Source organism: Xenopus laevis, chromosome 2L (assembly GCF_017654675.1).
Source record: "Xenopus laevis strain J_2021 chromosome 2L, Xenopus_laevis_v10.1, whole genome shotgun sequence".
Classification (NCBI taxonomy): domain Eukaryota; kingdom Metazoa; phylum Chordata; class Amphibia; order Anura; family Pipidae; genus Xenopus; species Xenopus laevis.
In genome coordinates, this window is record NC_054373.1 from 47,466,302 (window position 1) to 47,479,968 (window position 13,667).

Consider the following 13,667-nt stretch of genomic DNA (forward strand, 5'->3'; position numbering starts at 1 on the left):
TTTTCACACTAATCTGGATAAATTGTTATTTCAAAGGCTAATTTACATTTACTATCCCACTAAAGCAGGAGGGCCCATACTTTACTAATAAGAGGTCTACTTTTAGTGATATTGTCCCATTAAGATCTACATCCATAAAAGCATTGTTAGCATTCCCTTCAATGGAAAATATTACTTTAATATTGATTTACAGTATGAGAAAATGTATATTGTTATATTTAACAAACAACTATTTCTTATGTAACCTTAACGTAATAAATATCTGAATGAAAAGCATGAAACGATATAGAAGGGCTATATAGACAAGCTGTTTGTTGATAATGTAGGGATGTGTAAAATAGCCACCCCTAGTTAGAATTGGCAGGCAATTCCCCAGTATTCTAGATGCCTAAATGGGTCCTAATGGGGACTTGTGTTAATGCTCTGCCTTAAAGGGATACTGTCATGGGAAAAAACATTTTTTCAAAATGAATCAGTTAATAGTGCTTCTCCAGCAGATTTCTGCACTGAAATCCATTTCTCAAAGGAGCAAACAGATTTTTTTATATTCAATTTTGAAATCTGACATGGGGCTAGATATATTGTCAATTTCCCAGCTGCCCCAAGTCATGTGACTTGTGCTCTGATAAAGTTCAATCACTCTTTACTGCTGTACTGCAAGTTAGAGTGATATCACCCCCCTCCCTTTTTCCCCCCAGCAGCCAAACAAAAGAACAATGGGAAGGTAACCAGATAACAGCTCCTTAACACAAGATAACAGCTCCCTGGTAGATCTAAGAACAACACTCAATAGTAAAAACCCATGTCCCACTGAGACACATTCAGTTACATTGAGAAGGAAAAACAGCAGCCTGCCAGAAAGCATTTCTCTCCTAAAGTGCAGGCACAAGTCACATGACATGTTTTCCGATGACAGGATCCTTTTAAGCTATTTCCTGGTGTTCACAATAGTGACCAGTAGATGGCACTGTGCTAAAGTATAAAACCCTTTGAAGCCATGCTCTCAGGGTCCATCTTGTGCTGGCTCTAGTCTGAGCAGGCAGAACTCGAGTGGAACCTAGACAGGTCAGGTCTAGAAAGGATAGGCTACTCAACTTAAGAGGTCACTCTAGGAGTGACAGATAGACAGGCTATTTAGCAAAGCAGCTCAAAGCTCCGATGAGGAGAGTGAGAGGGATTAAGATCCCGGGTACTTATTGCCCAGAAGTAGAGACTAAGTGCATTGACTTAGGTATGAAGTAATTCCCCTGGGTTCCACTTAGGGAAAAGGCTGAAAGTTGGGTGTACCTTCATTGCTGCTGTGCATGTTCTCTTCCCTGTGGGGACTGATACTGACCAAAGGTGCTGTGAGTATATGCCTATCCACTGTTCTGTATGATCCTGCTTTGCTATTATGTACACTCCACTGAGGATTGTAATTGTTCAATAAATATGTCCATTGGTTAAGTTATAAGAACCACTGGCGCCCAATTCTTGCACCCTGTATTCTAGTTACAGTTACACTACACCCTGCCTCCACACCGTTTGCGAGGGCTTACTCCCTAAGATTTAAAGGTCTCATCCTGAGCACAAGATTGGGAGTGTAGCTCAAAGAAAACGGTGCATTCATTTTACTATAGCGCTACAATAGTGTCTTGAGATCTACTGATCAACAGCTAAAGGTCTACTGATAGATCCCGATCTACCTTTTGGACACCCCTGCACCAAAGGCTTTGTCTGATTTAGCTACGAAAGCTAAGATATGAGAACTGTAGCTAAGACATAGGAAAAGTAAATCTTCAAAACATAGTGTTTATTTAGGCACACAGATGGATCAGTTACTGGTATATACTGTATGTGTGGAGCATTTATGAACCCCTACACTACTGCAATGGTATATCAGAACAGAGAAGGGTCTTAGCCAAGTATTTAATATGGGTGTAAGTTGTTTATGATTGCCTACCATCTGTCCAAGCACCAATCCCATGGCTGCATGAAGTTTCAGGGCTTCAGAGGGGCCATTAGAAAGAAGCATAAAACAAGTAGCAGGCTCGGGAGGAGCCAGAGTCAAGGTTTATTCCAGAAATAGAGGGCCCAAGCAAAGATGACCCTCTGGAGATGTTTGGTGGATGTCTGTCCATAGGCTCCTGGGACAAAAAATATCCAAATGCCTAACTACCTGATCAAATAGCTTCTTGATAACATCCTGATGTTTAATATACTTCTTGATAGTCCTCAGAGATCAATCATGCTTGTGTTGTTGAGGCTGAAGACTAGAATGGGTGGGTGACAGGTGAGGGCCTTATTCAATGCCCAGGAGTAGTGGAGAGATGTAAAGGCCTAATTCTGCTTGTTTGGACATAATTTGATGTGATTAGGGCTGATTGGGGGCAAGTCAGACATGTTCTATTTCAATATTATGAGCATTAGATCTTAAGAGTAGTCAATGATAATGTGATACAGCCAGTATATATTAGAGACTTTAGGAAACAGAGAATGTTTTTTGGGCATTGAACCTAATCCTCCTTGTAAAGAGATGTTGAAGGCTTGGAGAGATGACACTTAATAATGTGTTGCAAAATTCAAGAGAGTTTGAGAGAGGCTTGTATATGATTTGATTAAGATACACAGAGAAATGTGACTGCTGGATGGTTCTCGGAATTTAATAAAAGTGCCAGAAAGGGTATCTGAACAGTTACAAATTGTATCTGATTAGTGAGCTTTGTGATGCCCTTGGTTATAATCGGTGCTGGAACTGGAACTCCCTGACCTATATATTGTTCAAACCTTGAACTCATGCCTTTATATGAGGATGGAATGCATCTGTGACTTATAATAGCCTTGTATTTTTATTTGGGGGGTACATTATTTTCTAGTGGTAATATGCCAGTTTTGAGATTAAAGGGCTCCATACTGTACTATAACTCCACTATTCCATGCATAATTATTCTACATCCTCAGACAATGATTAAAAAATATTGTTCTGGGATATCCTAAGAAAAAGGACCACACCTTGACAGAATGTAAGAATTATTATATTGTACGTGCTCTTCAGCAAGTTTTGAAGCTGTTTTCCCCTCTTACTTTACTCATTTGGGTTATAAATTATCATCTCTCACACAGTTAAAGAGGTAAGGGGCACAAAGGAACCATTTTTCTCTAAACTCTAATGAAAAAAAATCATGTTTATCAAATGCTGTTTATGTAACCTTTTCAATCCTGATGAAGGCATGCTTGCAAACACAGAAAGTTTAATAAATATAATGGACACAAATCTCCACTGACTTCTATTCTTGGAAGTGCTCCCTCTAAATTTTAAAACAACATAGAGACATTTCTAGCTAAATGTAAAGGCGTATCCAATTATGAAACCAAAAGAGAGTTTACCTAAAAGTTACCCATAGGATGGTCAAATAATTTCTACCAATCTAACTAGCAACACTGCTGCCTTCACCACTAATTCTGCAGCCAAGCGTTCCCAAATAGTGGCATGTCAGTGGGAAACAAGGAACAGCAAGGTACAATTTGCAATCTTACACTAGTGAGTGCTGCCTGGGCCAAAATGCTTCATAAGGATAGAGTTAAACACTTGCACAAAGTAAGGGTCACAACAAGAGATAGAGACACGAATTGTTAGGACTACTCAGCTTTTATTTACCTACAGCGTAAAGGTAGAGGTTGGTTACTATGTGTTGATGGATGTATGTATACCTGTATTAGGTTGAAGGCAATCAGGACATTTTATGAGCGAAGATATTTAATCTGGTGAAGAAGAAGCTGTGGCCACAACTCTTAGGGGCACATTTACTATGGGTCGAATATCGAGGGTTAATTAACCCTCGATATTCGACCATCAAAGTTTAATCCAAATATCGAAGTCGAAGGATTTACCGCAATTCGTTCGATCGGATTGAAGGAACGATTCGAAGGATTTTAATTCATCAATCGAACGATTTTTCTTCGATCACAAATTGCTAGGAAAGTCTTCCCCATAGGCTAACATTGGTGCTCGGTAGGTTTTAGGTGGCGAAGTAGTTGGTCGAAGTTTTTTTTAAAGAGACAGTACTTCGACTATGGAATGGTCGAATAGTTGAACAATTTTTAGTTTGAACCGTTTGATTCGAAGTCGAAGTCGTAGTCGAAGGTCGAAGTATCCAATTCGATGGTCGAAGTAGCCAAAAAAATACTTCGAAATTCGAAGTATTTTTCCTTCTAATCCATCACTCGAGCTAAGTAAATGTGCCCCCTAGTGTAAGAACATACACTTTCACCATAAATACAGAATTTCTGGTTTTCTGCAGTCATGAGGATGAGTGGTTGCTGACGTGGGCTGCTAAGGAACCCCTTACTTACTACCTTTCCTATGGCAAGTGTTTATTGAATGAGCTCTCTAGCACTTGCATCCACGTAATTACAAGTGACCCCTCAAAACGAGCCCTGCCATCTCCCATTGAGTGTAATGAGAATGACCTTGAAGTGTCAGTACTGAAAAAACATAACTTAAACATAACTGCCATTTAAATTTTTTTTAAAATGTAGAGTCAGTTTTTACATTCGCAAACAAAATGCTACTGGAAACCACAAACTGTGTCTCATCTTTTATGCCAATCTTGTGTTTTTTGCATTTTATTCTCTTTACATGAAGTACCTACTCTGTGTGTTTACTTATTTCTGTGCTAATACCTTAGTTGTATCTCCAGGACCGTTGGAAGGTGGAGGCAGTACACGTAGTATTAAAGTGCAACAATGCCACCAGAGGTCCACAGAGAGACAGAAAATACTTCTCAGATTGCTCAAAATTCCCATAGGCTTCAATTTTACAGATTTCAGTAGTTGCTATGTTACAAATATGCATATATATAAGGTCAGGCAGAATTGCACTTAAATAAAATGATATTTGAGCGGTTATAAAAAGAGTTCCTTTCTTCAAGCCTGAATAAAAAAATAAATCCAGGACAGAACAGCTGGTTTCTCACAGTGAATATGTGGCTGAGGAGCAGCAAATGATTCCATCGTCAATAACTTGCTAAGTCAGTGTATCTACTAATTAAACTTGCGGGGATCTCTTAAAGACAAACTCTAATCATAAAAATAAATTGATGCGTTCCAGATTTAGCAATGTCACCACTAACTCCAGGTCTATAATAGACGTATTCCTGATTTAGCAAGAGGTTGCCCCATAATTATATGCCACTGCTTTAATGCTTTGGAAAGGATTGGAAAAGAAGAAAGAAGTCAAGTACAAGGGTTTTTAAGTATAGACTTTTAATAAGTAGCATTGTCTAAAGATGGAAAGGTACTGTCAATAGCTTTGCTTTTATGTAAATATGATAATGGACTGTACATTTTTAAAGACCTTTTCTTTTAAAAATGCATTTTTTATATTTGTTTTATTTTCTTCTGAATATTACATTTCTGTAGTTAATTGCCTCTGCACTGGTGTGATGTACATTTTTACCTTATTTTGTACGCAAATTTGAGCCTACGCTATAAGATCTGCTCATTCATGGCCTCTGCCACAAATCAAAGTGCCAAATTCCAATCATTTAGCCCCATGGTCAACAATCAGCTTGTATCCGGAGCCTAGGGAGGACCATATCAATGCACCAATGAGGACCTTGTCAGTTGGAATTTTAAGTGGAATTTTAGGCTGTTTAAAGCACCCCATAACTTGTTATTGATTGCAATTGATTCTTAAGTGCTCTTAAAATAATAAATGTAACCTTTTTTATGTTTAGAAAACCACTTCCCCAACGTCTAACCAGGGCCGAATTTACATAGTGGGCACCCCTATGCCCACTTCCGTTCGTCGCCCCGTCCCCTCCAGGGGGACAGGAGCAATGGGGATTGGCGCACTGGAAATTAAAAAAAATTATGTATCTTCAGCACATCCCCAGTGTTTTTGAACCAATGTGGGTGTGGTTGGGCAGCATGCCGCCCCCCTAAAATCCTGCTGCCCTAGGCCGGGGCCTAGGTGGTCTTTCCACAAATCCGGGCATGCGTCTAACTGCTATCACTTTAGTAGCACTCACAATTTGTATCAGGACAAGCCTGCATCAAACCAATTTCTTCAGCTGCAACTCTATATTATCTTTATTTGTCTAAAAAACACACACAGAAAATATACACAGCAAATTAGAAAATAGGTAACCAATGACATCAGAGCCATAAACATAGACCTGCTAAACTTCAACCATGTGCTGTGTTTCCTTATCTATCTGTGAAGGACTTGGAAAAGGGGTTGTAAAAGGGAAACAGAAGAAGAAAGAAAACATTAAAATGAGTGCCTTCAGCAACTACTCTAGCCAGGAGAAGATAATATGAAAAGATGCTGTATGGAAATAACAAGCATAGTTCAGCTGAAACATCTCTGTACCATACTGTATCAAATACCCAAACAGACATATACACAGGACAACCAGGCTCAGCATAAAAAACAAAACCAGTGGACATGGATAAACCAATGCCAAAAAATTAAACAAAGGATACTGAGTCCAATAAGACAACAAACCAAAACAGTCTGAAACTGTAATGATGGTCAACAATAGAGCTAGAACTCTGGGGTGGGAACACAACCGAAATAAGAAGGAATCACATTGCTACTCCTAGTTTATTACTTGATATATATTATTGAAAGACGTATGGCCAGCTTGGTTTTCTGTTCCATTGGTGACTTCAGTGTCAGTACTGGAAAACTTTGGGAAATTTTTCATTGTCCCTCACCATAAATTGTTCTTAAAAATTCTGTGGAACACAGTGGCTGATTAATGAGATGTAGGGACCCTAGGCAACATCCACAGGCCCCCCTTCTAGGCTACTGCTGGATCCATATGATATATTTGGGCCAGGTTTGGTGCTCACCAGTGATGTCATTGTACCTACTGTACCTGCATCTGGGTGCTCATATGTGCCTTACTTGCCTTCTTCTCCCAGCAGGTGTGCCTGACCCTGCAGCGCAAATAAAATGAAATATTAAAAGAAAATAAAAATAATATTTGAAAACGGGCTCGCTGGACTCCTGATCACACTGAGCCCTTAGGTTATAGTCTAGGAGAGATTATGCATTAATCCACCCCTGTGGAAACAGGCTGTTCATGATTAGCAAAGTTGTAAACGAATATTGAATATATATATATATATATATATATATATATATATATATATATATATATATATATATATATATATATATATATCTTAGAATGCTCTATGCAGAGAAGAAGTCAATTAGGTGTTTGGGCTGGCTAGCTTTCACCTATAATTAAAGCTGTGTGGCCTGGCAGTATGTTGTCCCAGGGAGTATGACTGTGCTTGAAATCTGCTAAAGACTGTAGGCCTCATTTACAAAGTGGAGGGCCCTGCATGCTCAAGAATAGCAACTGCCCTTTGTGCTCCATTTCTTGCATCTGCTCCAGAAGTTCATCAGATGCATTGTTTAAGTGTAATTATGCGTTGTAAATAAAACAGAGAAAGTCCTGCCTGAACATTTGTACCTGTTTCCTGCCTTCAAAAGGGCTAAAGCTTTAACTAGTTACTCCCCCACAATATCTATAGATGTACAGTCCTATAGTTTACATAAACAAATATGTTCAAACTCAATTTGTAACAACTTTACTTTTATCATGTTGCCATACATTGCCTGTTTGTACTGTATTCTATATTAGGTCATTTCAAGTAATAGCTTAGAGACCAAGTTTTTTGTTCCAGATGGCATACATCTACTCCACTCTACCTGGAGCCGGCAGGATACTGGGACTGGAAACAGGATAGGAATAATCTTTAACTGGAAAATATTGCTGGTATCTGAAGAACCTTGCATCAGAGATAGAATATTTGAAAGTTGCTAGTGAATAAAAGCACAAACTAAACCAAGAAACAAAGCAGCCACCTGGATATTATATTTGCATTTATATGAAGGGCTTGGCTTGCAAATCGGATTTATATAAATATTTCACACCCACATCAACATATAGGAAAAAATGCAAATGTGCTCACTGCAACAAAAGAAAAATATGCTTTATACATCAACAGCTTGAAATAGATACCAAACCCTAAAAAACATGTCTGTGCTTCTGCTTGGGAGAAGCACATTTTTGCCTTTGCATAAAATTAAACATTCAAAAGGAAAGAAATCCATCAACTACTGGGGATGTTTAGGGCTTATCAGAGATGAAAGTTTTCCGTTTAGTTGCACATTTGACCAACATATTAGGTAATAATGAATTTAATTATCAGGCACTTTTAGTTATTGACTAGTAATGGAACTACTTTTGGTGCAAAACTATTTTTTCAAAGTTTCTGAGTTAGACAGGCTCAACAGCTGCAAAGTATTATTATAGAAATCTTCTTATAAACTAATATTTATTAGTTACTATAAAACAATGGGGTAATTTACTACATTATTTACAGCTTTGTACTGTATTCATGGCACGTAGGCATCCCTCCTCCTGCTCCCTACCTGCCCCATAATTTGAGTGCCATTCAAATGCGCTAGTTAGCAGGCACAGACTGCAGTAGAACCAGTGTCGGACTGGCCCACCAGGATACCAGGAAAACTCCCGGTGGGCCCAGATGTCAGTGGGCCCTCATGCTGCTAAACATTTAGCCTATTTCGTGGCCATTCCCTATTTCTATGAGAACAAAGAGGCTAAATAGATGGAATAATAGATTATAGTATGTAAAGAAAAGAGACTAGGAGAATAGAGGGTTGAGTCAGGAGAGGAAGAATAATAGTTCTGAGAGTGGGTCCCTGGTCTAAGGTTTTTGGGTGGGCCCTTGATCTAAGGTTTTTTTGGTGGACCCCTGGTGTCTCAGTTCAAAACTGAATAGAGCCCTGTACTTATTACCTACTCTATGGCTGGCAGTAAGGACAGTAGTGATGTGTGGATTGACCCATAACCCACGGTGACCCACGGGCTGACCACTGGTTGGCTGAGTTTGGGTTGAAATTTAGCCAACCATTGTGGGTTAAGGTTGGGGTCAGACTGGGAATCTTCTCCTAAAGATTTGCTGACTTGGAACCAGAGGCATGCACAGAAGTAACATACAGAGCAAGAAGAAGCTGGTAAGAGTTGGGTGCTGGTGCAACAATGGTAACATTTTGTGGGTTAAGGTCGGATGAGGGTTAAGGTTTTGCAGGTTAGCTTTTGGTGTGAGTTGAGTTTTTCCTGACCTGCACATGACTATAGGACAAGGCTGCTTTGTGCCTGCCGCCGCTGCATTCTGTACCTAATGCCACTTTTCTGGACAAATGTTTTCATTTCTAAGCAGTAGAGTTTTGGTCTCCAGTTCACAGGAAAAAAAAATGCTTTATGGAGATGAACATCTGTGAGACCATCAATCACTGTGACCTTATATTGGAATAGCAACCCGTAATATTGATTATAGCACTCATTTATTTGCACAACAGTGCAAATACAGTACTGTAGATTACATTTTTGCATGATATAAATTGATCCGCTTAGTTTCATACAATCCTTGCCAAGGGATTTAAACTATTTTTTTTGTGTAGTTCAATACAGAAAGAATATAAAAAAAACATAATTTCTCATTTTATGTGAATGTCATATTCTTTGTTATACTAGATAAAGATAAAGATAAAGGAGAACTAAAGCTTAACTAAAGAAGTAGCTAGAAATGTTGTACAGTATGTTTTGTGCTTCTGTACCAGCCCAAGGCAACCACAGTCCTTTAGCAGTAAAGATCTATGTCTCCAAAGATGCCCCAGTAGCTCCCCATCTTCTTTTCTGCTGATTCACTGCACATGCTCTGTGCTGCTGTCATGTACTGAGCTTAGGGACCCACTCACAATATACAGTACACATAGAATAGAAATGTCACAATATAAATCTGATTAGTAATTAATACAGATAATTATCAAATCAAGTGTGACTAGCATGAGAATTTAAAGGGGTGGTTCACCTTTTTAAGGTAACTTTTATTATATTATAGAACGACCAATTCTAAGTAACTTTTCAATTGGTTTTCATTATTTATTCTTTATAGTTTTATAGTTATTTGCCTTTTTATTCTGACTCTTTGCAGTTTTCAAATGGGTGTGACCAACTCCCTTCTAAAAAATAAATGCTCTGTAAGGTTAAAAATGTATTGTTATTGTTACTTTTTATTGCTGATGCTTCTATTCAGGCCCTCTCCTATTCATATTCCACTCTCTTATTCAAATCAATGCATGGTTGATAGGGTAATTTGGAACCTAGTTACCAGATCAAATCTGGCCTATAGCATCAGCTTATATTACAGATCAATCTCATTTTCTGCTTGATAATTAGTGACTACCCCTAAGCTTAGCTTCTTAACAGCTGCTCAGAGCCCACTGAGCATGTGAGTGTCGCAGACACTTTCCAAGATGGTGACCCCCTTTGACAGGTTTGAAGTCCTGGATCATTGCTGTTATTGAGAAGCTGAATATTTAGGCTGGTGCAATAAATGCAATGTATAAAATATGGCATTTTTAGCCCTATTCATTTTTAGGGTTTAGTTCTTAATGCTACTATGAAGTACAATTGTACCATAAATTCCCAACAATACAATATGCAGATATTTAATAAGAGGCAATCATACGGAGTGCCTGAATTCCCCCTCTTTTCCTTTGTGGTTCTAGTGTTTCACTTAATTTAAAGGGGCAGAGCACCACCCAATATTTGGGAATGTGATTGGGAAGAGGCTGATGGTGAGCTTTTGTGAAAATAAAAATGAGTGTGTATATGTGTGTGTGTGTGTGTGTGTGTGTTCATATATTAAAATATTAAAATCTCAATCTTTCTCTTCAAAAATAATACTTATGCAAAGCCTTCAGTTCTACTGTTCTTTTCCAGAGGATATTTCCCTACACCCCTCACTAGTTTAACCAATAAGCAGAATCCTCTACCTGTTGGTAGTAAATATTTAACTTCACATTAAATGCTCCGCAACAGTTTTTGAATACATTTGTTACTTCCATTAACACTAGCAGCAATATGTACTTTACCTACAATACCATCTAATTGAACCTAATTGAAGCTTATATGAATAATCAAGAAAGCTATTGTGAGTTAACATGCTACATTGCTATTATTGTGTGCTTTTTGCTTTTGTTTTATTGTATCAGTTTCCCTGACTACATTATTTCTAGCCAAACAAGATAACATTTATATTTTTAAATGTGTGGTTAGAGGACCGATGGGGCAGCAGGTGGGCAGCACATTAAAATCCTCTAGAATGACTCGTAGCTTGCAAGTTATTTAGAAGCACATACTAGGGAGCTCTGGGGGATGCAAGTCAATGTGGTGTCTTGTACTTATAGGGATTCTGTCAAGATTTTTATGGTATTGTTTTTATTACTAAACAACACTTTGTACAGTGCACATAATTCATTCTACCACTTAAAATGTTATTCCTGAACCTATAAATCAGTTGTAATATTGGTGTGTATCACCCATCACAGGTCTTTTGCCTGGTCATGTGTTTTCAGAAAGAGCCAGTACTTCACAATGGAACTACTTTCAGATAAGCTATAGTTTCTCCTACTCAATGTAACTGATGGAGTTGCGACTTGGGTTTGCTGGACTTGGATTTTTACTATTGAGTGTGGAATTGGAGCATTTTTGGCAATGCAGGTGTCAGTTAGCTGTTATCTGGTTACCTTTCCATTGTTCTGTTAGGCTGCTGGGGGGGGGCGCTGATATCACTCCAACTTGTAGTACAGCAGTAAAGAATGACTGAAGTTTATCAGAGCACATGCCACATGGCTGAGGGTACCTATGAAACTAACAACATATCTAGCCCCATGCCTAGCTATTGTTTTTCCTACTCAATGTAACTGAAGGATTTGCAACTTGAGTTTGCCAGACTTGGATTTTTACTGTTGAGTGGTGTTCTCATATCTATCACTAGGCATGACATTGAATCATTTTTAACAATGCTGGTGTCAGGGAGCTGTTATATGGTTACCTTTCCATTACTCTGTTGATAGGCTGCTGGGGGGGGGGGGGCTGGGAGGGGGCTGATATCACTCCAACTTGCAGTGCAGCAGTAAAGAGTAACTGAAGTTTATGAGAGCACACGTCACATGGCTAAGGGCACCTATGGAACTTACAACATGTCTAGCCCCATGCCAGAATTCAAAATTAATTTGAAAAATGGATTTCATTGCAGGATTCTGCTGGATGAGCGCTATTAACTGATTCATTTTGTAAAAAAAGATGTTTCTCCATGATAGAATTCCTTTAAAGTGCTCCATGATGCCCGGCACTCTACACATTATGAAAGGTTTATAATAGGTTTTTAATCCAGAGAGAAGTCCAGAGCACAGACTTTGCCAACCAAGGCTTCAGTTGCAAGTCCGGTGCACAATTGCTCCCCTTATGGCACCAGGATCAGTTACTATAGAATTGGTAAATAAGTTCTGGTGCTGGCACAACTCTATATGCATATATGAGCGTTGCGATATCATGACGTAAGAAAGTGTAGCCAGAGGCTTTTCGGCTGCTGGTGGAGGAAATCTCCGGGCCTGGATGCTGATGCTGAAGTAGAACAACAAGTGAATAGTTGGGGGTTACTGCTTGGAATCAATTTCTTTCTCTGACGTATTAGGTGAACCCTGTATCTGCTGAGGAGATGCTCAAGCAGGTTGTAACATTTCATATTGTGGCTGCAGCACATCTCTAAGTTCCCCTCAATGGTTACACAGTCACATACCTAATATAGTGCTCACCAAAGTGTATCGTCCTTCTGCAGCACATTTAGATATTCCTGGGTCTGCTGCTCAACAAAGTGCAATACAAATATTATTTTCTGTCATCCTATGAACTGTTGTATTTATTGAATTTATTACAAAAGACTTTTTCAAGGTAAACTTAAGTTGTATTCTCTTTTCAGTATAAACCATGGAGCCATCATAGAACCAGGCAGATCTTCCTTTTGGATGTCGAGTTGGCACCTCTTTGTTTTTCTTTAATATTCATTTTATTTTCAGGATGTTGCTTCACATGATAATCAACATATCATTGGCACAATTAAAATATGATACAATTGTTTTTCCATGTACTATTGTGCGTATCTGAATAGGAGGAACTTATTTGATATTATTACATAGGGTGGGGTAGTGCATTAAAACAAATTCTCAGTGGGTGTGTCAGCTTCACTTTGATTCCAATCTCACTCAGATCATTGCATCGTTGCTCTTAAATGCAAAAGGCATAATTACGTGCAATATTTTCTGTTCATCACCACCTAATATTCTCCATTATAATTTTAGCATGTTATTGTCTTAATTTCATATATGTGTGTAGGATGACATTAGAGGCTTTGATGTTTATATGACAATATTTCTATTGCATTCTCCTTTTCACCTTCATCTTTACAGTGATCTGGAGGGGCAAAATGGAGTGGTGTTTGATTGTATTAGTTGCATATATCCTCAGAATTGTGCGCCAGGTTGTTTTCATGTGAGATATACAGCTCATCATTTCATTTGATGCTGTAGCTGAGATGTTTCCAAGCAATTTTAAAGTTTAAGTACCATGTCTATGCAGCAATCATACAGCTAAGGCTATTAAGCACTTTTATACAGCAACTCAAATCTTCCTAATTCAGCTAGGATAATTTAAGTAATGGATAAACAGGGGTGTTAGCGCTTCAATGGTTGAGTACAATGACATCATAGCAACATTATACTGAACAATGGCTTT